The sequence below is a fragment of the Topomyia yanbarensis genome, chromosome 3 (genome assembly GCF_030247195.1).
Source record: "Topomyia yanbarensis strain Yona2022 chromosome 3, ASM3024719v1, whole genome shotgun sequence".
NCBI classification, from domain to species: Eukaryota; Metazoa; Arthropoda; class Insecta; order Diptera; family Culicidae; genus Topomyia; species Topomyia yanbarensis.
The window spans coordinates 334651444-334679324 of record NC_080672.1 but is presented as its reverse complement, the minus strand read 5'-3'; the positions used below and the strand labels follow the sequence as shown (position 1 = coordinate 334679324).

The 27881-nt window shown below is 36.6% G+C and overlaps 1 protein-coding gene across 7 annotated transcripts in view; it reads left to right on the top strand.

Annotated features, from left to right (window-relative positions):
• LOC131692571 (protein windpipe) overlaps positions 1-27881 on the top strand; it is a 189967-nt gene that overhangs the window by 95020 nt on the left and 67066 nt on the right. For 2 of the 7 annotated variants that reach the window (XM_058979693.1, XM_058979692.1), the window contains exon 2: positions 7432-8012. The exons of 1 other annotated variant lie outside the window; for it this stretch is intronic. The gene's annotated coding sequence lies outside the window, so the exon portion shown is untranslated. Of the gene's footprint in view, positions 1-6824; positions 7060-7229; positions 8013-27881 lie in introns of those variants that run through there. 4 more of the 7 variants (XM_058979690.1, XM_058979691.1, XM_058979694.1 and 1 more) reach the window with 4 other exon arrangements.

Genomic DNA, 27881 nt, shown 5'->3' with positions numbered 1-27881 from the left:
TTCTTCACATTTCCTTTCGATCATGCCCATATGAGCCTGCCTAGTTCTAGTTTTCCGTTCTAAGTTTATAACTGATTCGCTCTAGAATACCTATCCGTCTTTCAATTTCATTGCTTTCGTTTCTCTTAGTCTCAAATTTTCCGAAAATAGCCAACAAAATCGATACAGTAGAACCTTGCGGCAATTGAAACATAGTAACATAGAATGTGTATGCAAAGTTTGAAAGAAATCGTTTAAGTAGTTTTTGAATAGCAGATAACACTGAAAGTCATATTTTTCTAGAGACGTTCTACAAAAGGCTTCGTCACCGAGTCGTTTGTCGATATTTTTGCATAGAAAAATTACAGCATGTTATTTGAATTATATACTATAATGTACAAAAGTTTTAATTAATTCGCTTCACGCAATTTTCTAAAAAAACGCACAGAAATGTTTTTTTTTCCCATTGAAACCCTTACCCAACCACCCTCCTTTAATAAACAATACATATTTTGCTGTATTTCAAATGTAAAAAAGTCTCAGAAATCGAACGGAACTATTGTGGTCTTTGTCAGAATACGAAAAGTTTAGGTTCTAGAGCATTTTGTCATTAAAATTAGATTTAATCATTTTCTCATGCATATATTTCTAATATTCTTCAATAACATTTTCTTTAAAGTACCTTGTTTAACGTGAATAATCCTAAGGAATAAAAAGGAAGAAGATTTACCATCGGTAAAATTCAGACACATTAGATTTTTTGACATTTAAATTTTAATAACTTCTGTTCTATTGATAATATTTATAACTCTTGATGCTCGAATGAAAGGTATTAGTCCTAGTTATTAGCTTTACTTGTCGTTGTAAATATAGTTATGTAAACCAAAAGTTATAGTTTTTTAGAAACGTGGTTGTTTATCAACAACATAGGCATGGAGGAGTACCATTGGAATGCTGAGTAGGAATCAATTGTTGAAGGGAAAAATAGGAGAAAAGCAATATGTACTGTGTCAAAGGCCGCTGGAACTCAGATCAGAATATTCATTAGAATTTTACACAGGATTTCATTGAAAATAGGAAAATGATTCTATCAGAATCTTGAATAAATCATAATCTTCAGCAGAATTATATTTTGAGAAGGATTCCACCAAAACCCCTGAGAAGCTTTTTTCTAGTATCCTGAATCAAAATTCAGAGAAAAAAACGTTTTTAATCCACCTAACAGTGTGATGAGACATTTCTTATAACTCTTATCACTCTTCGGATATTATATCGTTTGAGAACATTTAGAACTTGATGCTTCGCGATGTTTTTGATAACACATACTACATGGGATAGTGGCAGGACTCAGAGAATCGCTCAAATCAGCATAGGACAACATCAGTGCTAGAAATCTCAAACCAAATCAACGGGAAAGCGAAAAAATGGCCCATAAAATTGACATACAAACGAATTATTGCTAATGCTCTGTTAATAAAATATCTAAATTCCTCAATCAATGCATTGTGGTGGGAAAACTGAATTTTCCTAAAGGGGTTATATATTGTACTGAGCCAAAAAAATCGCATTTTTTTTAATTGATTGGAAGTTTATACTTTACTCAAATCACCAACGCGACTGAGAACTAAGAAATCAACGCTTTTTCTTGAAAAGGGCGATACTAGCAGTGACACCATTCAAAGAAAATCAACAGTGAATATTTCCAGACTTTTATTTCCTATTTAAGAACTATTGTGTTTTTTACATCCTAGATTGCATGATTCAGTGATCGGAACTCAAAACTTCATAAAGTATTTGAAATTATTAAATTAAAATTTGTTTTTGCTATTGAAATTGACAAAATGATAGTATCGCCCCTTTGGCGATTGTTTACTTTTTCGGTCCCACCTATCAGCATTGAAGTATCGCCCTTACGTTTTTTTAACAATAACTACCGTTCTACACCACCGATTTTGTCCGTGTTTTTTCAATAGAGATCATTGTTACTATTTACAGCTGGTATCAGCTTGATAATCCTAAAAATAAATACGAAAATAACAGTTTCGCCTCTAAACTGCTAGCAAAAAAAGTATCGCCTTGTTTGTTTGCATGGAGCGTGGAGGGCGAAACTTTAAATAAACAAACAAAAATACAGTTTCGCCCGTTGTATTTTTTGCTGTAGTTTAAGAAAGCAATATCGTAGAATCAACATTTTTAGGTTAATTTGTTGCGTTTCAAAGCCGTCATTCGCATGTATGAAAAAAGCCCTATGTTTACATTTGTAAGTATCGCCCTTTTCACAAAAAAGCGTTGAAATGAAATCGTAGCTCCTAATATCACGCTATCTCTGAAGTGCATGCGTGCATAGTTTCAAATTTTTCTTCGACATCGACTTTTTCTAAAGGCGACTTCCCAGTAATATCTTTGATTTGAATTATTATCGCTAATCCTAATGCCAAAGAACAAATATAAACCTCACGAAAACGAACCGTTTGGGAAAATCATCATCATTACTGGAATTTTCATTTTCGCGAAACTTTTCGATAACCTTCCGTCACTTGCGTTAATGCACTGGGTGCACAGTGCTCTGAAAATCTAGCGAAATCGTCTTAGGGCACCAGCGGGTGTAATTCAGAGCTATCTGGGCGGCGAGTTAAATCTGTAAAGAATTCTAAAAATTAATTTCTATTCCATAATTTTCAGTTCAGCAATTCGAGAGATCGTGCTCACCGCAAGCCATGAAAAATAGACTACGTTGTGAAGCGATGGTCCCTATTTATTAAAAAATCACGGTTAAATAATAAATAAAACTATTAAAAAAATTCAAATAGTTTATAATTTTCACAAACTTATTAGGAAAAATTGTTTAATAAGCTTTCGTAATATTGTGTAGGAAAAAAGCTGAAAATTTCAGTATTTTCTCTATCTGCAACATATAAACCCTTAAGTATACCAATTAATTGGTATACGAATTGGAATAGGTTCGCCAAATTTTGGAAGAAGTCTATAAAATAACCCTTTATAATAAACTGAAGCTGTTAAAATATTCTTCTCATCCCTTGATGTAGTTTGATAACTATTTCTGATTATGATGAACTTTTTATTTTCGCATATTTCGCATATCTTCATGATAAGGAAAACATGCTCAAGAAAGGATTTACTCGAATTCAGTCTTGTTCGTCTGCTAAAGCCCATCAAACATATGTTCATATTTGGCTGGTAAAATTGGGGTTTCAATGTGTTATAATAGATATTCAGCATTCGAAGAAGTTTCTTGTGAACGAGCGTAGAACGACTTGGTGTTAAACCCCAAAACCTTCTCTTGGCTACGCCGTTGCTTGGAGTTATTTTTTTCGCTTTTCATTTTCCGATATGTTTCAGATCAATCCGATGGTTATAAGTTAGAAAAATTGAAGTCAGAAGGTTCGCACAAATGAACATTTTTGTACTGATAAATTATCAAGTTCCTTCCAGACAACTTGGAAGTGTTCGGTGATTATTTCTAGCGGTTGTAGATAGTAAAATGAAATACAAAATTCGTTTTATCGAAATAATGTTTAGCTTATTTCAATGGATTATTACTATATTGAACAATAAATAGGCGACAAAGAGTAGTCAACAAACAACAAGCCATAACTTTTAAAGTATTCAAAATAGATATTTAAAGTCTTTAGTAAACTTATTCGCAAAAGTAAGAGCTACAAATTTGCTGAAGACATCATTTCGATATAATCACTTTCAAGAAAATTTGTGAAAATATCTCACTCATAGGGGGATTACTCAGCAAAAGCACAATACCGAAAGAAAGGGCATATTACCTCCATTAAATTCTCCGAAGATACTATTGACCTAAAATAAGCCGTTTTGGCGTTAATAATAGATTACATGTTTTTGGTCATATTTCTGGCAATGGGAAATGATAAAAATCTTTCGTCCGCATTTAATGTTAAATATATCTTTTGATAATAGTCCGATTTCAACAATCTATAGCTTGTTCGAAAGGTATTCGTTAAAGCTGTCTAAAAACATATAAATTGTTAATCTTTATTGTCAATGCCGGCAGATAATTTAAAAAAAAACTGCAAAAAACGCCATTTTTACGCATTCAAGCATTCATATTTTGGAAACTAAACATCAGAATCAAAAACAAATTAATAGCGTTCGTACTATTTTTTAGTTCTTTCATTTAAAATTGGTTTGGATAAGATCGGTTCAGCCATTGCCGAGAAACACGAATGAGAATTTGTCCGTTACATACACACACACAGACACACACACACAGACATTGTCCCAAATCGTCGAGCTGAGTCGATTGGTATATAAGACTTGGCCCTCCGGGCCTCGGAAAAAATCTTGAAAGTTTGAGCGAATTCTATACATTTCTTTTATAAGAAAAGTAAAAAGAATAAAATGTTCAATAATTTAGAAAACGTTATATAAGTTCAAGGTCAGCAAAATTCTTCATCACAAGCAGTTTCAAAACTTTGTCGAAGACACCAACTTTCATCTCGTCAGTATAAAAAGAAATTTTCTCAGTTCAAGCATGGTAAGCCATGCCTAATTTAAACCTCCAAAGACACCCTGTGAATATTTTCGATTCGGTTTGGCCTCTAGTGAATTAAGTTCACATTTTTAATGTTTTCGACCACTACTGTGCAAAGGCTCCGTGTACGGCTTGTTATTTCTTATAACAATTATTATATTATATAAATATTTATTTCTCGGTGCGGGTCGCCTCACACTTGGACTAGAGGCAGAAATTCGAAATATCCGTTGTTACCCGATCAGAATGAAATACCAACATTATAACAGAACACAATTTTTGTAACATATTGTGGTATAAACTAGGTCTCGTTAGTAGTTAAAATAACAGGAATTCATAACAAGTAACAATGCGAGATATAGTTTTGGAATATTCCTGTTATGTATTTCTGATCGGGTACCCTCTCGATTTACTACTATCCGCCGAAGGCTTAAAGCACCCAATCGACGTCAGCCTAAGTTCAAATGACCTTAGTTCACAACTTGAAGCAACATCTGGTGTTGATCCAGATGTATATGATTCATGATTGTCTTGGTTCCGCCTAATTTGCATATTAAACTCACTTTGTCCATTCATCCGTGTTGTTTGATTGCAATAATTGTTTATATTATAATTATTACATTATAATGTAGATCACCAACTTTGAAATATGCTTTAGACGGTGAACGAAGATTAGTTCATTTATTATACTTTAGCTAAGATATAGAGCCATAACTTAATTTATTTATTTATTTATTTATTTTATTTTTCATCTGACCTACATGGTCTACATGAAATATAGAATGAGGAAAAGCCCATTTAGAGTCCATCAAACAACCTCCAAATGCGCGTAAAAACCTCATTATCTTTTCACATATACAATTATTAAACAATATTACACATTACATTACATAACATTACATTACATTACAATGTGTTACTAATAATACATCTAACAAATCAAAATCACTATCTAAATCACATCTTATGCACTAAGTTAGCCGTTTAAGCCTATTTTTAAAAACGTCACTTGATACAGAGAAGTCAAAACATTCATAAACATTATTAAATACGCTACACATCGCCCTTATGGGTTCATTCTGTCCATAATCAGTGCTTTGATAGTCAAGTCTTAAAAAATTCCACGATCTTATACTTCTAGCGGGCACATTTACATTAATCTGAGAAAGTATATTTGGGGCATCTATTGCGTTCTTTTATAGCGCTATTTCTCGACAAGCTTCTTTATCCCTACTTACGATTTCAATATTGATTGGAGCAGTGTAACACAAGAAAATGTACAATAAATTTATAAAAATCAAATACAGTGTAATCGTTAAATTGCGTTTTATCCATGTTACAACGTAATTAAATAAAGGGCACTTCTTTGAAAATATTTAAATAGCGGTTTCTGTTCATGGTTTAACAATCCTTAATGAAATCATATAAAATGTTTTTTTTATTTTATGATAATAAAACACTCTTTAAAACTTTAGGCACACGACAACCAAATATGTGATAATTAATTAATCCGTTTGTTTCATCTATAAGCTTATTTTTTATGAAACCTGTAAAATGATAAACGTATATTATAGTTAAAATGGCAAAAAGTAGTTTTTCAGCTTAAGAATACTCATAGGGTTAGGAGAGTGATTTATTAGTAAAATTAAATCAAATTTCTTATTTTCATGCACCCTGCTTTATTCTTATAGACATCCAAATTGTGCTACTAGAAGTCTCACATGTTGATTCATTTCATTTTATATCACCGGCAATTATAAATAAAACTATTTCTTCTATTAATGATCATCTATACATCACTAGTTCCATAATCTTCTAACCAACTTCTACGAATCCTTCAGATTCCAAAGCCTCACAACCACCCTGAAACTTCCGCTCAGTTCGGAAAATCGAATAAAAAAACCAACCTTATCAGCGCAAAAAAACACCGCTAGTAACGATTCACCTTTTGTGCGCTGATGTTAGTAGTACCGAAGTATAAGCCGAGCGGGCAAATTAATTAATACTACGCTGTCGACAGACGTCGCAACCTCTGCCTTTGCCACCGTTGTTGTCGCCATCGACAACGAACGTCAACAACTATAACCAAACGGGGCAGCAAGCAGCATGCGGCACCACGTTTCGCTTCTGCTCGCCAACCATCCATTCTCGTCCAACGAACCATACCCATATTGAACGTCGTCGGTCGCTGTCAGAGGCTAGGCCCGTCGCGCTGAACCCTCGCACTTTGAGCCAACGCAACGAGCGAGTGGAGTTCGGAGCAGCAGCAGTGCCCGTGTGCTGCTCCGCATGGAGGTGACTGTGAGTGAGCTGAAGCGCAACTCAGTAGCATTTCGGCGGTTGGCGGCTTGACGCGAATTCGGTTCTCCCGTACATAGTGCTGTGTAGCTTTTTTTTGCCTCTCGTATTGGGGCCAGTTGTCACCCCATACAATTCGGTTGATAACCGCTATCGAACTAACAAACAAACCGATTTTTTGTGTATGTTTTCACGAAACGATTTCGATGTGAGTTTAGCGTTTGACACTGTTGACTGCTGATGGGAAGCGGAAAGAAGAGGTTAAATTTATCCACTCGATTGTGACTGTGTTTCGTATACTTTTATCACACCTTTGGCCTGCAACAGGGACAACAACAAACTGTTAGATTGCGCGTTTTTTTATTGTTCTTCTTTTCGGCAGTCCAAGCTCGAGTATCGCGAAGGCACACCAATTAAGCCGGCGGTGAGCAAAACTCATTGAGATACCGCTTATCAGCGAAGGAAAAACGAGCTCTATTACAGCTCCGGTGGTGAGCGTGTGTGTGGTCGAAGTTCCTCCGCAATCATCTCCGATCCCAGTTGAGGCAAAGGTGTGGTACCGCGTGGAAGGTGGTCTCCGTGTGATGCTGATCTTGGTGTAATCAGGCCCGAAATTAATTTTATTGTTTTAGGAGAGGAAGAAAAAAAAATTGATTGGTACCTATTAGGAAGAAAAATATGATCGGATAAATCATGAAAGTGTGCCACAATAAAGGGTGCTTTAGGACCATCACGATCAACTGAAGGAAAAGCAAAGTGGTTGCAGCCGAATGAAGTAAAGCGAAATTCAGCCAAGTTGTAAAAATAAGAAAGAAAAGAAAAGTGATCAGTGATCAAGTGCTATCAGCGACGAAATGAAGTACGGAATGAAATGACTTCATTAGTGCCAGATCATCGTGTCTGTGGTTGAGCGGATCCGTCAGTTTAGTGAAAAGTTGCAATATAAGTGTAGCTGTGCTAGCGGACGATCTTTGTGGTCTAGATCGAGACTGTCTGGATTACGTGGCCGCGTTCATTGATTCTACTCGATTATAATAGACGACTTTGGAAGTTTTTTATGACCGAAAAAATACAACTGCGTTCAAGTTAAATTCCGAAGAAATAAAGTTTCTCCGATGCATATTTGGATTTGTACGGGGAACTACACCAAGTGACACACCAGGAACCACCAGGAAAAGATCGCTTACGTCGGTCTTGTTCTAAGACTTAGAAGGTAAGACGATTGTTTACACTACCTTATTTGTGAATTGTTGAATCCATATAAAATGAATCATTGACTGAGAGATCTTGATCAAATGCAGTTGAAGGAAAAAAAGTGTTATAGAAGCCAGATTTGACGCCATGAGTGGTTGACGTAATATTTCATCAAAAGGAGTTTTGTGCAGAAGACTAGAAAGTTCCGGCTCTTTGTGCATAAAGATAACTTAGGTAAAATTGGAGCTTTGTGTTTCGATCTGGTTTAATACGAAGCAAATAAACAAGAGTTCGTTCTCGCTTCCCGTGACATCATTCTGGGCCAGAAAATTGCTTTTGGCGTTTAGACAAGTTGTGTGACCGTTTGAATTTCGTCTCTAACTGGTGCTGATTTAGTGCTAGTTGGTTATGAGTTGAATTCATATGACAAAAATCCTACTTTAAGTTATTGGTGTCCTTTCTGAGTAACCAATAAGCATTATCATTATTACGGCCTTAAATTGACTTTAAATCTGCATGTAGAGCTACCGTTAAACTCAGCGAAGGCATAAATTCTGATTTAATGCTGAAATAATGCCAGAAAAGCTAACATATTGTACCATTGCTGTGCAGAGATTACTAACGCTATTATAGAGTATCAATACTGCCAATTAAGGTTCAACTCAGAAAACCTGGAAGAGCGGCCATCTTTTAAAACGAAAAAACCAGTTTTCCTTCACACCGTTGACAAAATCTTCATGAAAATCAATCAGTAGTAGGTACTCTTCCATTGCACAGTGGTTTTTTTCGTCAAAAACGTGCGAAAAATTATTCGCGCGAGAACGGTAAAACGTACAATAATGTATTTTAGAATGTTTTATCATGATCGAAGACCTTCATTTGACGATATAGTTAAAGTGATTAATCCTCATTGAAGTGAGATAATTGCTAATTTTTTTTTTGAAGTATTGAAAATAAGATGAAGTCTTCAGAAATGTTAAAAAGCTTGCTTTTGTGAACATCTTTACTGAAGACCAAAAATATCTATTTAGGTACACTCGAAGTTAACCCTTTAAAACGTTTTTTCAACATAACTTCTTAATTATCGTAGATAAAGCTTCGGCGTGTTGTTGTTTGTCGTATTAATTATCTGGGTGATTAAAAAAAAAAATTTCAACTAGAATATCTGATAGGGCTAATTCGATCATTTCAGTCAATAGAACTTTTTTTCGGAGAATGGGGGGTCCAGGGTTAACCTCCTCTAAAATTTTGGCCTACCTCAAAAATAGCTTATACATATATGGGTATATATTCCATGCAAAGTTACAAAAATACCCAAACTTGGAATCGACCTTCACATTGGAACCAGTTTTGAAGAAATCGTTCATCTAGATCCAATATATAATAACCTAAATTATTGTGTTGATTGATCCACTCCTCGGTTCATGGGAACTCTCCTAATTTTAAAAATTATTTAAAAAAATTATATTTCTGGTTTAATATTTGCACTAGATGCAATCAACGATATGACTTTTGAAGGATTTGTTCAAAGAATCTAGAACGACATTGTTGCCACATATGCAACTTGAAATTTTTGCGTTGCTTTGCTTAAGTACTTCATAGACTGCAGACTGATGGCTCTCATTTCCAGCTCTCATCTGGGAATAACAATTGATCCAGTTCAAGCGAGAATTTCGCCTGACAACCAGCATTGCAGGCATTTTTACCGTAATTTTGGATATGAGAAAGGAATTGTTGGTGTGGTACTTACTTAACGGAAGACTCCGACTCCGTGACACTCCCATAAGTACCACGGATTAGGTAAGGGGTGGATTGTTAGTCAGGATTCGCCTCAAGCAAGCGATGCGACTGAGAATATATTTCCGTGCATAAAAAGTTTGAATAGTTTATTTACTGTAGGATACTTAATTGTTCTAGATGTTAAGGCGTTTAAATTCTGCGATATTACACTACCGCTCTACGCATAATTGTCCCATGTGTATAGGGAAACCCACAGAACATGGGACATTTATGCGTATAGCGGCAGTACAATGAAGACACGAAACAGAAAGAATTGCGGCGTTGCTAAACGATATTAATATCATGCACGAATCAAACACCCACCTCTCCAAATTGTACGTACTTATTCTTTGCTCAATATAATAGATTGACGATTTAATGGACTAAAAGTACACCATTGAATATTACAATAAAACATTTATTTCGCGTGCTGAAATGATTGTCGCAAATTGGTAACCGGTTTTGAATTGTTCTAGCGAATTGTCAATTCTTAACCCTCATGCATAATTAAAAAGTTATCATTCATTTAGACAAGCCCATGCGTATTTCCCAAGCGCATTAAAGAACCAGTTTTTCGTGTTTCATGACGCCAGTTCTAAGTAAAAATAGTTTTGGAACCGGTAGAAAAAAGTTGGTCAAGGAAGGGTTAACAAGATTTTGATAAGAAACCCGGCAGTCACTGGAAGCGATTTCAATTCTTGGGCAACTAAAGCAAAGATGTATGTTAGGCTATATAAAGAGGGCGCCAGCAGTACTTCTCGCTGAGGCGGCTGGGAACCCATCATCTACGTAACCTTTGGTAGTCCTTCGCTGATAACAAACATTAGTAAGAGAGTTTGCAAAGACTACAAGCGCAGTGATCACCTAGCAATCCGGTACGACATTGGTCAACTAAGTGATGCTAGGGTAACAGGGGTATTTTGGACCGCTTTAGGAAGTCATGATAAAAAAATCTGAAAAAATACGGTTTGGCTACGTATTCTGGATCATTTAATAAGCTAATATGTACGGCCTTATCATTTTTTGGATATGTAGTGTTCTATATAGTCAAATAAACGTAAATACTTGGGAAAAATGACAAATCGTGAACGCGCTTTTTTGTTATTTTGGACCAGTGAATTTTATTTTGGACCGTAAACAAAGCATATTTTGGACCATTAACTTTCCTTTGTGCCATTGCTGCAAACATGTTTTGGACCGATCTCGAAACATATTTTGGACCATCCAAATTTTCACATATCTTTCTTTGTATGATGAATTTGATTGAGTAAGAAGTGCTTTTCTGGGAACAAACAGAGAACTTTTTTTAAATGCAGAGTAGATATGCAACGAGGTGTCAGAGTTAATTGGGAGCATGGCGATAATAATTATCATTTGGAAATAGCTCACATATTTTGGACATACTTGAAATAACAATTTCAATACATCTGATTGCTTTTTTCAACCTAAAATCGATTTCTTATGTATTTTATAAGCATAATAACGTTATTTGCATGATTGAAATGTATATACTTTAGAAATAATAACTCTTCGATGTTGGTTACAACAATACCACCTCCTCCTGATTTTGGACAAGATCAGCTGAAATGTGAAAACACAATCAAAAAATTTCAATTCAATGCTTCCTATTAAACCATTTCGCTCAGAATATAACGGGAGTTGCTTTCTAGCATGATAATTTCAGTGTTTCATTAGCAATATTTCAATTTGTTATGAGCTTTGAATGGAAAAATGTGCAAATCTCCACTGTACAACATATGATTACAGCCTAAAAGCCAACTGTCAAAATCCACTTTGAACGGAAATTCCGGACAAACCGTTACACGCCAATCACAGATGTTGGTAGTAAACGGAAGAGAAAAGTTTTCTCTTTCTAAAACTGTTGTGAACTCTGTTCGACTAATAACGGTTTGTCTGGAATTTCCATTCAAAGTGGATTTTGACAGTTGGCTTTTAGGCCGCAATCATATGTTTGTCGAGAAATCATCGTCAAGTGGTCCAAAATATGGTACTGGTCCAAAATACCCTCGTTATCCTATAGGGACAAATACAAGAATCTCTGCGCGCACTCTTCTAACTAGAATGAGGGTTAAAAGAAACGTTAGCAGTGATATGTGACACCACCAAATAAATTACACTGGAGCCAAAGAACAGACAACCCCAGGGTACTTACTTATTTGATTTTTTCTAGTATACGAGTAATCGAATAATTTACCCCTGAAAATCAAGTTTGATCTGTATTGCAGAAGATACGCCTTATTGAAAAGTTTGTCTTAGAATTTTCGCACAAATAGCTATAAACAACTAATACATCCCGTAACTCATTACCAATATAAATAATAAATGAAAATCAACTGAAAATACAAATCGCATTTTGAAATTGTGAAAAATCGACTAGGGCCAAAATAGGGCACATTTACAATTAATATAATAGGGAAATTTACCCTAATCATTTTATTTCCAATTTCTTCGCAAATAAAGCTTTTTTTATTTCGATTATAGAGGTTTTCACCTTAAGGTCATTCGCCTCTTCGGGTTAGAAAAATGAAAATGAAAAATTTCTAGCCCTATGTGCGGGGTCGGGACTCGAACCCAGATGCGCTGCGTACAAGGCAATCGATTTACCAACTACGCTACACCCACCCCAATAAAATAACACAAAAAAAGTTTGACTCGATTATCCGGGTGACTCGGTTATCTGGGGTGAGATTTTTTTTGAAATCCTCGGATAATCGAGTCCGACCTGTATCACTATTGATGAGTGACTGTCGTTATTGAGATACACATTCTACCCAGTTAGGCACTCCCCTTCGTATGAAGTTTATTGCCTGCTTGGAATTTGCAGTCAAAATATCAAAAGGCTCTAATGTTCCTTTACCGAGGACTTTTTGTAAGCTTACCAATTTTCTTTAGGTGATATTTACTCGGACAGTGTCCGGTAAGTAGTCCTGTCAATGATGCATAACTCTTTTTGTTTAGTCTAAGTAACTCCCGGCTTTTTTCTCGTTGGGTGTGATAAATTTCTTTGATTGTCGTAGATCAGGTGTAGTACTCCAATTATTCTTTATAACTGTGATTTCCCACTTTTTCAGTTCCATTTTGAGGGCGACTTATGATTTACAAGATATGGGGTATTTTTTGGCATAATTAGCAAAAGTTTTAAAACGGGAAGCCACCTCCAGTTGCAATTAGAAATACTACATCAACGCTATAAAACACAATAGAGGTCACTTGTCGTTCGTTGTCTCCATTAGACTTATGTATGATTTGAAAAAAACTATTGTTTTTTTTTTAAATGTCCATTATCTTCGAAAATACTCGAGATAACAAAAATATACGTTAACAAAAATTGTGAATTTTGACAAATATATGGAACCCGTAGGAATGATAATTGCAAAGATATTTTAATAAAATGTTTTTGGGGGTCATACAAATATAACGAGCTATAACTTCTTAAGCAGTTAAAGAAGAGACTTCATGTATTCAGCAAAAATATTCATGAAAACAATTTCACAACTTTTCCAAAGACGTTAGGTCATTTATTGAAAAAATAGATGGAAAATCTTATAGGATTAAATACAAAAATCATAGCAGCAAACGACAAACCTATTTTTGATAAGTATTCCGAAAATACTATTGACGTTAACTCAATCGTTTCCCCGTTAACAACCAATCACCATTTGAAATACTATATTTTTCAAAAAATGCCAAATTATTTTGAAAATACGCGAGATGATCCATTGATATTATATAGAAAGTATTTCATTTTGATTATTTAAACCATTTGACGGAACATACCAAACATGTCAGAATAATGTTTAAAAAGTTATATTGATATATTTGAATTAAAGGGATCATCCACCAATAAGAAGTAAAAATATTGAAGATATCAAAGATAAAGACTGTGTGTCTTCAGCAAAGTTGTTGGCAAAAGCTTGCTCTATCATTAAAATAGCAACACGTAACTTCTCTTTTGTCGGTTCTCATGGAAAAGAGGGACAAGTTTGTCTTTGCCGTGAGACATGTTGGTAGACTTGAGTTATTCGTAGTAATACTGCCTAAGTTCGACTCCTGCTAGCAGAAGACAGATTAATGCGCAAGATTTTAAACCTGTTTCTAATGACCTTGTCACTTCTAGTTTTTCGATCTTTATATTTCACATCCTTGCTTTCTTTTTATAGTGGTATAGCTCTAAAATTTTCATAACTTTCCCTAATTAGTAACCTCCAGCTAATTGAATGTCGTTAAAAAGTAAGACATACACTAAACATGTAGGTATATTCACGATCCGCGCGCGATCATTAAAGAACATGCGAATGGTCACGCGACAAAAACATTAGCATACAAACGTTCGAGTCCATCGCGATCATCCACGCACACCTACGCCCACAATCTCGCAAACAGGATAATACCCAGGTGATTAAGTGAACGATTTAGTACTTATAAATTCACAAATGCGGCCTCAGGAGTGAACCTCCAAATTCCCGGGTTAGATCATGAATCGGTTACGTCCGGAAGTTTCCATCCTCGGCCTTTGTAGCAAAGGTTCAATGCCTTCAGGTGAACTAAACAAAAATATTAGGCTCATATACACTAAATAACACGTTCCATGGCGACAGCAAAATGGAATCTATGCACGCAAAGACACATACACGCGACAAACTCTTCGATTTCCAGCCTTGGTCAACGACGGGATAAGCTGCTGCTATACTACCAAAATGTTGGTGGTATCAATGCAATCGTTGCGCAATACCGCCTTACAGTCTCTAATAAGAGTTTTGACATCATCGTCTTCGTCGAAACATGGTTGTACGCTGAGACGCTTTCTAGTCAGGTGTTTGGTACTGGACACAAGGTGTTTCGCTGTGACCGCAGCACTATGCAAATATGTTCACAGATGAGGCATTAACTATTGAGAAAACCAAACTCGCTGCTGGCCGAGCCCCACTTGTGGGCCAAACTCTTGGTGCTATCGATGTCAATGCAACAATGATTACCAGAGAGCTACCGCTCGACTGAAGTCATCATTAAATACGGGACCCGACGGGTTCCCCTCCGCTGTACTGAAAACGCACATCGAAGTTTTGGTTACTCCGTTTCTTCAGATCTTTAGAGCATCTTTTGCTGAGGTATTTTTCCGTCTTGCTGGAAATTGGCGAATATGTTCGCAGCACATAAAAAGGGCACCAAGCGAGACGTCCATAATTACCGTGGAATAACTTCATTGAGTGCTGTCTCGAAGTTGTTCGAATCTCTTCAGGCTCACTGTAAGCAATATCTAAGTGACAATCAACATGGCTTCACGTCCGGACGGTCAACTGCGTCTAACCTGTTGTGTCTAACATGCTACAGAACAGAAAGTATAAAACTTCGCGCTCAAACCGACGTCGTTTACACCGATGGAACTGCCACTTTTGATAGGATCAATCACGATATCGCAGTAGCAAAAATAGATAAATTTTGAATAAATTTTAGTGTTTTGCAGTGGTTTCGATCCTACCTCACAGACCGAGAGATAGCGGTTGTCAAAGGAGATTGCCAGGCCCCTATATTTACTTCTACATCAGGAATACCTCAAGGAACCGTTGATGTTTCTGATATACTTCAATGATGTACATCTAGTTCTGAAAACTCCACGATTGTCCTTCGCGGACTATCTCAAGATTTTTCGCCTAATTCGTTCAATTGAAGAATGCAGATTTCTCCAACAGCTGCTTCTTGTCTTTGCTGACTGGTGTAACACGAACCGAATGTATGTAAACCCGAAGAAGTGCTCGGTAATATCATTTTCACGGAAACAGGATTCGATCTATTTTAAAAACCGTCTACTAGAACCAGATATCGAACGCGTCATTCACGTGAATGACCTGGAGTGATTCTGGATTCTCAACTTACGTTTAAACAACACGTCTTCTATGCAGTTGGTAAAGCGTCTGGGATGCTAAAAACTTTACGGATGTTTATTGTCTCAAATCGCTGTACTGCTCTTTATCCCGATCAATCCTAGAATATTGCCCTGACGTGTGAAACCCAAACTACAATAGCGGCGTTGAGAGAATTGAAAGCGTACAGCGTCACTTTTTACGTTTCGCGCTCCGTATATTGCCGTGGAGAGATCCTGTCCGACTTCCTAGCTATGAAAACCGGTGTCAGCTAATTCAACTGGAGCCCATATAAGGTCGAAGGAATACAGCAAGAGCTTTGTTCGTCGCCGACACTTTGCATGGTCGTATAGATGCCCCAGTTATTTTGGAAAAAAAATCAACATGAACGTCACACATCGAGCACTACGCAACAACATTACGTTCCGATTACCATTCCGACGCACTAATTATAGTACGCATGGAGCAACCACTGGTCTACAAAGGATTTTCAATGAGGCTGCTTCAACTTTCGATTTCGAACGATTTTCTAGATTTTTTAATCAATCCGTTAATTACATTCGACCGTTTTTATCGTTATGACCATTATATTTGTGTTTGACTTGAAATAAGATTATTATTACGACCAACATCATTGGGGCTTTGGTATGCTTGTTGGTGTATAAGACTAATGAAGAACAATACACGTTAACATACAAACGCTTGAGCTCTTCGCGATCATCCACGCAGCCTACACCCGCGTTCTCACGATTATGATGACATCCAAGTGATAATATGAACATCTCAGCACTTATATACATTCAAATGCGGTCTCAAGCGCGAACCTATAAATTCCTGCGCTCGCGCGATCATGAATCGGTCACTTCGAGAAGTCTAGGTCCATGCTTTCAATTGAACCAATAAAATAAAAGAAAGCTTTCCACTATCCACTGGACAACATGTTGCATGACGACATGACTGGGAACTCTAGTGATATGGGGTAACTCACTTTCTGTCTGAATGTGAAAACTAAATATCAGAAAGACGATCGCCGTGAGCATCCAAGAACACACACGAATATGTGAATGGCCACAAGGTTACAAAATCGAATTTATGCACGCGAAGTCACATACACGCGAGCACACGCGACAAACACGTCAACATTCGAAGGCTTAAGCCCTTCGCGATCATCTACGCACACCTACGCCGGCGATCACGCAAACTTGATAAGACTTCGGTAATAAGGTGAACGTTACAGTACTTACTAAGTTATAAACGCGGTCTCAAACGCGAACCCGCAAACGTGCGTGTTCGCGCTATCATGAATCAGTCACGCCGGGAAATCTTTACGTTCCGTCCTAGCAACTTAGGTCCTTACATTCAGTTGGACCAATCAAAAAATAAAGCTCATATCCACTAGACAACACGCTTCATGGTGACATGGCAAGGAACTTTAATGATATGGAAGAACCCACTTTCTTCTAGAATTTGAATCGTACACCAAAAATTGAGTATCAGATTCACGTTCCACGCGCGATCATTTCAGAACACACGCGAATATGCGAAAGGCACACGGTTATAAAATAAAATTTATACACGCGAAGATACACGTTAGCACACGCGACATACAAACGTACTCGCGATCGGACACGTTAACTTGCAAATGTCCGAGACCTTCGCGATAATACACGCGAACGCTAAATTGAGGACTGGGCACATATCTGAATCGTACAAAAAATATCACATTCAGAATCACGGCCCACTGTAATTGGCCTTAAGCAGTGTTTTAGTGGGCGACATTGTCTGTCTCGTCCGCAATTGTACTAAGTGATTCTGACAAGGAGCCCTTCCGAGAACCTAGCTCTACAGCTCTAGTAGGACAACTCTCGAAAAAAATAACCATTCATAAGCATCAGAGACATCAGTCACGATACTCAGCGTGCTTCTGCTTCTGTCCGAGCCAGTGAGCGAACGAAAAAACAGTTGCTTGTGTGAATTGTCTGAAGAACAAAGAATACCGTTACTTTATTTCTTTTGATATATCAAGATGACTGAGACTCTTCAACAAAACGTGATTATTCGGCCTAACACAGTGGCCATTGACTTCAGGTCTTTTTGCATAAGACCGAATATTCGTAATGTGGAACATCCGCTGAAAAATGCAGCTACGGTTTTCGGAAGTCATTTTCACACACGGTGCCGATAACATTCAACAAATTGGCGCAGGCGTAAAAATTCATGTCACAGAATAACTTAAAATTCGTTTTTGTTGATGGCATATTGAAGAACACTTCGATGTGCAGATCACCCGCACAAAGAGAAACTTGAAAGAGCTGTGCAACAAGAGATGCAGTATTTCGCAAAAAGAGTCACCTTGAAGAGCTACTTTTTTGTGCCTCCCCTCGCTGGCAAACAGGGAGGAAGGTGAATAAAACTATAATTCAAATTACCATATTAACTGAAATGAAATGGGGAATTTTCAACATCGAATGCCAAATGGTTTTAAAATGCACAAAGCGTTGAGATTTGATGAAATCTCGAAAAAAAATTTTAACGAAAATTGACTTCTTTGGACTTTGGCACATTTTTGCCTTTCTCATATAGAAAGGTTATGCAATCACTCTAAAACCTAATCCCGGAAAAAAATTTCGACCTATAAAGGCTTAGGTAGGAGTATGCAATGATTGTATGTATGTGCAAATCTTACTGAATATGTAATATACATTTCCATCATTGTATTGAACATAACCAGCCATGGAATCGTAGTTTGGACAAATGAGAAAGGTACAATTGCACCACTAGGTGGATTAAAACAGGCTTTTAATATGTTTTTTGGTTGCCTTCCCTGCTTCCGCACACGTGGGACCAAGATTCACATTAAAGAGCCTCTTTATTTCTACTCTTTTATGTGTGCAGCCATTGAGTAGAATGCACATGTGGGAGCAACACACATCGGAGTAAAGAGGTTTATTGTAAAAGAGAAGAGCGGTGGTTCGCATGAAAAGTGCAAAGAGCGTTTTTATTTTTCTCTTTATTTTCTCTGAGGTGCATTGCATCCCTGCCAATAACCACTCCAACAGCAGTTCAATAGGTACGACACTGATCTCATAAGCAAGTCGTCGTACATTCGAGTCCCCATCAAAAATGATTCTTAGTGTAAGAAGATTCATACCACAAACCATGTAATGTTCCTGTATACTAAGAATCGGTTGCGAAATTCATCGAAATAGAAGGTCAAGCTCCGCTACGGAACGTAGGCCCAAGGTTTTTTTGCACTCTGGGACTTTCTATAATCACAGTGTTTCTGCAGAACTAATGCAGAAATATTCAATCACATCGGTTAGCAGAAATGGTTGACGAAACTAGCAAAAACACTAATTTTTCAGTAATATTGATTGTTCAGGCAACCAATTTGTAAGAAGATTGATGAGCTATAGGGCGTCTCCATGTGGATATTTTCAATAACATAGATATAAAAACATCGGTGCAAAAATGCGCAAGATGAGGCCTATATATCTTAAAACTACACTAAATTTTGTGTCAAATTCATGATAAGTAACCCATGGAAGACCATCTTAAAAATTGTAAGACGCATAAAGATAAATTACTGATATGACATTCAATCTCTCCATTGCTTTTTCTTGATGCTGAACAAACGTAAATATTTTTTGCATGAAAGACTCACACCAGTTAAGCATAGTCATTCTTCTTTACAAAGAACTTAAAATTACATCAATCGGCCGTGTAGTTTTTTTTTTAATTTCGATTATAGAAGTTTTAACTTTAAGGTCATTCGCCTCTTCGGGATGGAAAAAAACTCTTATGATAAATTTCTAACCCTATGTGCGGGATCGGGACGCGAACCCAGGTGCGCTGCTTTCAAGGCAATCGATTTATCAGCTACGCTACGCCCATCCCGGCCGTGTAGTTCTTGAGATATCGCCTTTTGAATTGAACAGAAATCCTCTACATCACTTGCTTCAATGTTATATCAAAAATTTATTTTTCATCCGATTATCGTAAAAATTTGAGATAATTTTACTCAAACTGAGACAAAAATAAAATAAATATTTACAAAAAAATTACAAGACACTGATTTTTGGGGTTTTATCACTCGTCGTGCTACTGTGCGGTTGAAGAATAGGAACCAGCTACTATAATGAAATATGCAAAGAAAAATATTCATCACACACGAGTCTCGCTCCAATCTAAATCTAACATTAATGGTCAATATTTATATCGTACTTGTGAGTGATTCGTTTCTAAAGACCTTTTCAAGTGCTTCACTCACGACAGCTTCAAACTCGATGACGTCCATACAATCCATATAGCATTCGAGACTTCGAAATGACGGTTCCATTATTGTGCACTCTAGATGTGATGCATTCGCGTGTCAATTCAGACAGATAACTGAACAGTTACACATCTTGTTTGTCTAACGTAACCGTCCGCCTGACGCCCAACATGAATATGCAACTTTGTAACACTATACGATCTCGTAAAACCCCTACTTACTACAGTGATCCAATCTAAAACTACTATCCGCATACCCATTAGACTAACTAGTACATCACAACAACAACTTGCTCGTGGAAAACCCCCTTTTCTCGGTCAGATTTAGATTACATATCGTTCCGCTGTGTTGCGATCTTTCACCTCCTTCATAACTTGGATGCAGGACAGCAGCAACGCCTTCCCAATACCTACGTTGAAGTATTTTCCCACATCATTTGCGTCATCGTTCGAGTTAAAATTGCTCATTCTACGAATCCGCGGCAACTATCGCATGAGTTAGCAATTACACACCATAAACCAGACTGGACCCCGGACATGGGAATTTGTCGCCAATTGGAACGAACAACAGATTGATTCTTCTATTTCTCTTACATCGTTCCACGTGCATCTCATTATCGGATCACTCTGGTAAAGCAAATCCAACCGCCATTGTGTCGCATCCCCGGTAAGTGGAATAGTCAATAAATCATGGACTTGATTGATTTCTAGTATGTCAACGTGCGTCATGTTTTGAGACGGTTTCATTCGCTTGTGTCGGACGATGTTGATTCTTCGCTGTTAGGAAGAACTTGGGAATCGGACTTTACATCACCCCGTCACTACCGTCAACGTTCAAATCAGTGCATGATGCCGACAGTCGTACGTGGAGCTAATGAGTCGAATGTTTTCTTACGATTAAAACTGTAGGACATTGGCAGTTGATAATTCGTTATCAGGACGGTCAACAGTTTAAAATAGCCGCCTCGGTGAAGGCTACAAACGGCAAGTTTGATGTTTCCGGTGAGATTATAATAAAGCTGTTACAGTATTAAAAATAATAGTTACTGCTATACATCATTATCTACACATAAAGTTTAAAAACTGCCAACACTGGTCTGCACCAGACATCTTGTCTGAACCGCAGACAGCTAAAACCGAAAACAAGAAATGCATTTTGCCATAAAGTATTGTTAATTACTCCGATGTTGACTTCTTGCAGCAGCCAAGCCGGTTAGAGTTTCATCTGTAAGTCAGTTGTACCTCCCATTACGATCAACCTCGCGTTCGCATAGCTCAAATTTATCTTCGAAGATCGCATCCCACCGACCGACCGAACCGGCCCGCAAGCAACTCTCAATCTCGCTCCGATTGCGACAAGTCTGGCGTGGGCAGAGTTGCGGTATGGATGCAGTCCAACACTCCCCGGTTGTCGGATTGTGCTTGTATATCGGGTGATTCATCTATTTCGACCCTGTTTACACTTTCCTTTGCTCTTAATAAATAGTATATGTGATAATAGACTGTTTATCCGAATTAGCAGACGCTTCTGAAAATAATGGTTTCAAATAAATAATAAAACGACAATAGGAACATATTGGAATTGGCTCAACACCCTACAACACGCGATTTCATTTGAAGCACTCAAATTCACGTGAGTAGCCAACCAACCGGTCTTCAACTCTTGATGCCAAAGTATGTACGCCTGCCGTACCGGTCGATCGGCCGATCTTTCGCTAATCAATTCAATGATTTATTTGCTCGGTGCGAGGCTTGACTGCCTGTTGGGGAAGAGTAAAAACACTAGAGTGACCGGCTGCAAATGCAGCGCGCTACAGATAAGTGCAATTTTAGCGGTGACTCGATAATGTGCGAAATGCATATACATATGCTGCCTCTATAGGTGTATACACGTCTACACGAACGCTGTGTGATCTTGAAAAGGTCGGCCCTCTCGTCGGTGAGACAAGCGTTTCTGTGGCTGCCTTGGTGAGTTGTTTCGTGTGACTTCAAAAAGCCATTAAAGGTGACGATTGGATAGTACCTATGCGAATGAGGTGTGAAATCGCGCGAAAGGGAACTCATGATTACTAAGCGAAAATCCCCAGAGTTTATGACGTGTCGTAATGAAGGACCCGTGCGCCCGATGCTGCTAAAACTCAATCTGAATGTCAAGGTTGAGAGTTCAGTGAGGCAGGCAATCCAATCTTATTTGTCAGAAGAAAAAAACACGAACCAAATGAGATATAATTACCTATGCTAGCAAACAAAATTGATTCATGAGAACTTATTGTTAAAGATTATAATTATTTGTTGTTGTTTGTGTAACCTGTCGCACGAGTCAATTGTCTGCGATAACCAGGAAGCACAATTTTTTTTGCGCAACTCCTAAAATGAAACCTCGAAGGAGTTCACTGTCGGTTATTTTTGTATCTGAACGACCGACTATCGCAAAGCGATCTTATTTTTGCTTCACTCTGACGCAGACTTGCCCGACTGGTTTGAATTTTCAGTGACAAACTGACAATAAAATAGCTGTTTTTGGTAGCGTAACATGGACTAAATCGTCATTCAAAAAGATGGCATTTATACCATTTTTAGCAAAAACCTCAGATGAGTCTAAATGAATATTAATCCAATAACAGGAAGGAATTGAACGGGAATCAAATCTTCTACAGATTAGTAAAAAACAACGGGTGGTGACGCGCACAGTGTTTGGGAGTTTTTAGCTGGGAATTATTTCGTCGTACAAGTATACTATAAACCTTGGAGTTTCGTTTTGACAAAACGCACTCGCAGTCGAACATAATGCTTGCGAATGGAATGCTGGCGCGCAAAAATCTCTTACGTGGTGTCTGCTGATCATCTGTCGGAATGCTTGTTTTAATTTAGATTTTCGCTTCCTGATCGTGATGGGTGAGTAAGTAGCTTCTTGGCGCTATGTAAAGTGCTCAACATTCGACACACGCAATTACTTAACAATTAGTGACGCTTCAGTTAATTTTTGAGAGGCGTGTTTAGCTTTTCTATTTTTCACATAACGACGTACAATGCACTAAATAAAATTAATGATTGTTTTCAATACAATGAAAAGAGGCCAATCATAAACTATGACCATGACTAGAACAAAACTTTGCAGATGTGTTTGGTTTATAAATCTCTATGATTTGCTCTGGAAAATAAAACATTTTGACACCAGAGCAGTTTTTTAAAAAGAAGTAGAAGTTTTTAATGGAGAGTTTTTCAATAAATTGATCGTTTACAGTATTTTATGCAGCAAAACTATCTGGGAAAGAGTTTCAGAAAATGACTTCTGCACAAAAAATATGCGTTGAAAAATAATTGTGACAATTTCCACAAAAACATACGTTTATGTCAAAAACAGACTTAATCCACATGGCAGTGAGATGAGACATTTCTTACATATCTCACTGTTCGATCATTAATTAGTTTCCAGAACTCGTGCGAAATAGGCAAACAATTAGAGGTGAGATGGACACAGTTTCGAGTCGAAAAAAATCTCGAATAAACTGAATAAAATAAAATCAATAAAATAAATAAAATTAATAAAATAATACCTAATAATAAATCGACCGCTCTCATCATGGGTGGCTGATACAGTGAAATCTTTTTATAAAATACTTACTATAATAGTCCACCGCACACCTGACCATGTCCTTATGATCGCTAAAGAGAAGGTAATGTTAGTTATAAACCTACTATAGAAGATTCGGCGCACCCACGCAATCTTCATAGGTATTACGGCGGATGTTGGAGTTTGTTAGTAGGGAAGGTAAATGGAAAGGGAATTTCGTATGAATTATATGATATTATAGAAAATCAAGATAGAACAGCAATAATAATAAATGGGGTTGATCTCACCAAATTTCTCTGCGGATGCCCTGCAATAGGTTCAGGCTTCAAGCACCAGGTTTAACCTCATTCTCCTTGTATCCCGATGATAGTTTTAAGATCGCTGCATTCAGGGTCGGAAAGGCAAATCATTTTGTGCTGTACTCGCCAATCTCGATAACGGTGCACTGAGATAAATCCGGTGTCGGCCATTTCGGGAGCTGGATAGAGATCTCCCCTTATCTATGACTTACGGGGGTCGATTGGAAAGGACACCTTATTTAGTCTCACTATGTATGAGTGTGTCATACCATTCATTGGAGTCCTGAGATTGGTATAAGCAGCGAGTTGCTTCAGAAAAGTGTCACACTTGAAAGATCCACGGGGAAATTAACAGCTTCCTGAATTTGTACTTTCGTCGAACGGCACTCCTGCGCTGCCACGTCGTTTACAGATGTTTCATTTATGCCGCTCGCCTTGGTCACATCCTAATCATATAATGATCTTCGGAGGACAGGGCTACAGCCGAGTTCACATTACATGTAGCATTTGTCGCATTTACCAAGAAATCCTTCTTATATCGGCGAAAAGTTATTACCGATTATCCTTGCACGTTGCACTCGATGTGTCCACGAACACACTTTTCTAATTAACAACTAACTTTTCAATTTTGTGCAGAATGTGAAATATTTAATTTGTCGAACAATTACAACACTTTTACAGAATTGACAGCAGCACAAATTTGTTGCTTCCAACACTCATTGCTACTGTCATAAAATAAATAAAATTAATGCTGCAAAAAAATTAAAAAACGTTTTCAAATCCATAAAATGAGTAGAGTGATTAATATAAATGAAATTATTAAATAAATAAATCAAAATGGTTCAAAATAATAAAATAAATTAAATTGATGCAAGCTAACAAATTGGGTGAAATGAATAAAAGTAATGACTAAATAGAATTAAAAAAATTAATAAAATGATAAAACTGAATAAAATGTACCAACCAGAAGAAAAATGAAACGAAAAAAGCTAAATATATAAGATTAATAATAATAAATACCTAAATAAAATCAATTAAATAATTAAAATAAACTAACAGATAACATAAATGAAAAAAAAAAAAATTAACACTATAGATAAAATGAATAAAATCAATATTAAACCATATTAACAAAATGAAGGGGGGGAGTAAGGGTTTCAGTTTAAAAAAAACACTTTTTGCGATTTTTTCGAGAACTTTGCGGGAAGCGAATTGATAAAAACTTTGGTACATTATAGTTTATCATTGCAATAATATTCTGTAATTTTCCTATGCAAAAATAACGACAAACGACTCAGTGACGAAGTTTTTTGTAGAACGACTCTGGAAAAACATGATTTACGGTGTTAGCTGCCCTTCAAAAACTACTTAACCGATTTCTTTCAAACTTTGCATGCACATTCTATGTAAAAAAAACTTAACCCCTACGTCGAGTTTTCGAGATAAATTGTCAAATAAGACGATAAATTTCCATTTTGCGCGAAAAATTCCAACTTTTGATGAGTAAACCCGCCTTAGTGAAAAATCATCTCAAAAACTCAACGTAGGGGTTAGGTATTTTTTACATAGAATGTTATTGAAATGATACACTATAATGTACGAAAGTTATGACCAATTCGCTTCACGCAAAGCTCTAAAAAAATTCGCAGTGTTTTTTTCACGTTGAAGCCCTTATCCCCCCCCCTTAATAAAATGACAAAAAATATACAGAATAAAATTAAATAAAAAGATTAAAATGGAAGAATTAAGCGATATTAAAGGCGGTTTAAAATTAAGATAATAAATTAAATTGTGTCAAATTGATAGTTTAGATGAAATGAATGACTTATTAACATAGATTATTGCTTCAGCTTGTGCGATAAATGACTAAAACAAAAAAAATAAAGAAAGAAACTGTAAAATATGATTGAACTAAAAAAAAATAAATAGAAATCATAATATTAAAACAGTGAATAATATGAATTAAATGAATGGCATGAAAAAAATGCATGAAATGAATAAACTGATCAGAATTAATCCAATGAATGAAACAGATAAAATAGATAAAATAGATTTTAATGAACAAAATGAATAAAGAGTATGCCGAATATATATTTAAAATAAGATAAATATTCAACATGAATAAAAAAGCAAAACGAATAAAATTCATGAAAAGAATAAATTGAGCAAAATGAGCTCACAGAATGAAATTTTTAAAAGAAAGGATTAAGATAAAGCAAATAATTTAATAAAAATTTAATTTGAGAACCATTTTTCAGAAATTTCTGAAATATTTAGAAAAATACTATTAATTGAAAAAATAGTAATTAATATACAACTTTCTAGTATTTTTATTTTTCTTCGTTTTCTCCTTTTTTCTTTCTTGACGGTGACATTTAAGATTATCTAGTGTTTCTACTATATTGATGGATCTTAGTAGCAGGAAATTGGAACGTTCAATTTGTTTTGAAATTCAAAGATGTCTTTTTGGTCACAGATTTCTGAAAAAAAAATTTTTGCGCAGAACAGAATTTCCACTTCCAGTATTTTAAAGCGTAATTGGAAATAGTAAGGCCACGTGTGTTTTCAAGCCCCTTAATCAGAGAGCGACAGTGAGAGAGAGCGAGAATGAGATTCGTGAATGAGACAGATAGATATTTCAAAGTTCAAAGTATTCATTTGCACTGAAGTAAATAGAAGTATGTGCGAAGTGTCTGGGCTATTTTGGCGATTATATTATTGTCTTTGGTAAAAAAGCGGTGCATTCAGTCGATTACAATGTAGTCAATTATCAGTCATCATTATCGCTTGCGAATTGTTTCGTTCGAAATTCTCGTTCTGTAGATATGGACTAATGGGTCCTTTACAAATCAATACCACAAAAAGTGGTTTAAACTATCAGAATAATTTTAAATTTTGGAAACGTAAGGGATATACAAACTGTTCTAGAGACATGCGCATTCTTGATATTACAAGTCCTTTTTGCAAAGATATGTAACTAAAAGATGACCAACAAAAAGGTATCTTGGGGTTTTCAGTGCAGATCAGTGTCATTTATTGTTACCCAGTAATGTGCACGGCTAAAATGTAGTCAGATCAATTATTTGTCCAAATCTTAAACACCCTATAATCCTCGCTAATTTACTTGTAGAATGCCCAAACGAAACATTTACTGAATTATCCAGCAATAATCCAATAATTAAGACTGTTGAGTGTTGTTAAAACTTAAATTGCGAGTGGCTCTGCTCCATACTTAAATGCAAAAACTATTTACAGGAAAACAGCAGACTAGATTCGCCTTCCCAAACCTACACAATAGGGATCTTTAATTTGGAAAAATTGTGTCAGTTTTTCATATGTATTGATAGCGACTGTCCTCACGAGTACACTCATATTATTCTTAAACCTTAACTATTCTTTTCTTTTTTTTAAATAAAAAAAAACAAATTAAATTCAACCAACAAACTGACAGTTGTCCTACCAAATGACGTATCTGCAAATATCTTGTTCGCCTCATTGTTAACCGGGACAGCATCCCACACAGCATGATCTGGTACTTTTGCAATTCGCTAGCAGCCTGCCATACCAAGTTTCATCTGCAAACTATGGTAGATCTGATAAGGCAACCTATAGAGTCGTGCAAGTCGCATGGGTTTGGATGAGTTATTGTCCTAAAAGGAAACAAAGTAAAAAAATGTTTTTTTTCAATAGTTTCGGGCCTAAAAATTGAAAAAGGACTGAGATATTAACTCACGGTACTAATCTGTATCAGAATATGCCTTAACCCGCACACCCCTAAAGATCCCTATTACATCGCACACATCTAACTAGCTTGGACATTAACAAATATTTCAGATTAGTTGAATATTTTATGACATAATTTAAAAACGGATAGAAAAATAGCCGGATAGATGTGATTCATGACAGTTGCCACGAATATGATGGTAGAGTAGGGGCCCCCCTCCCCTAGGAAGAGGAATGGTAAATGATGGTTAGTGCTGTGACATTATTTTTATATGTTATGCGCAGGGCCGCAGAGAGAAAATACGGGCCCGGGGGGTCCAACGTACGGGCCCCCACCACTGTGTATTGTCTGAGTACAA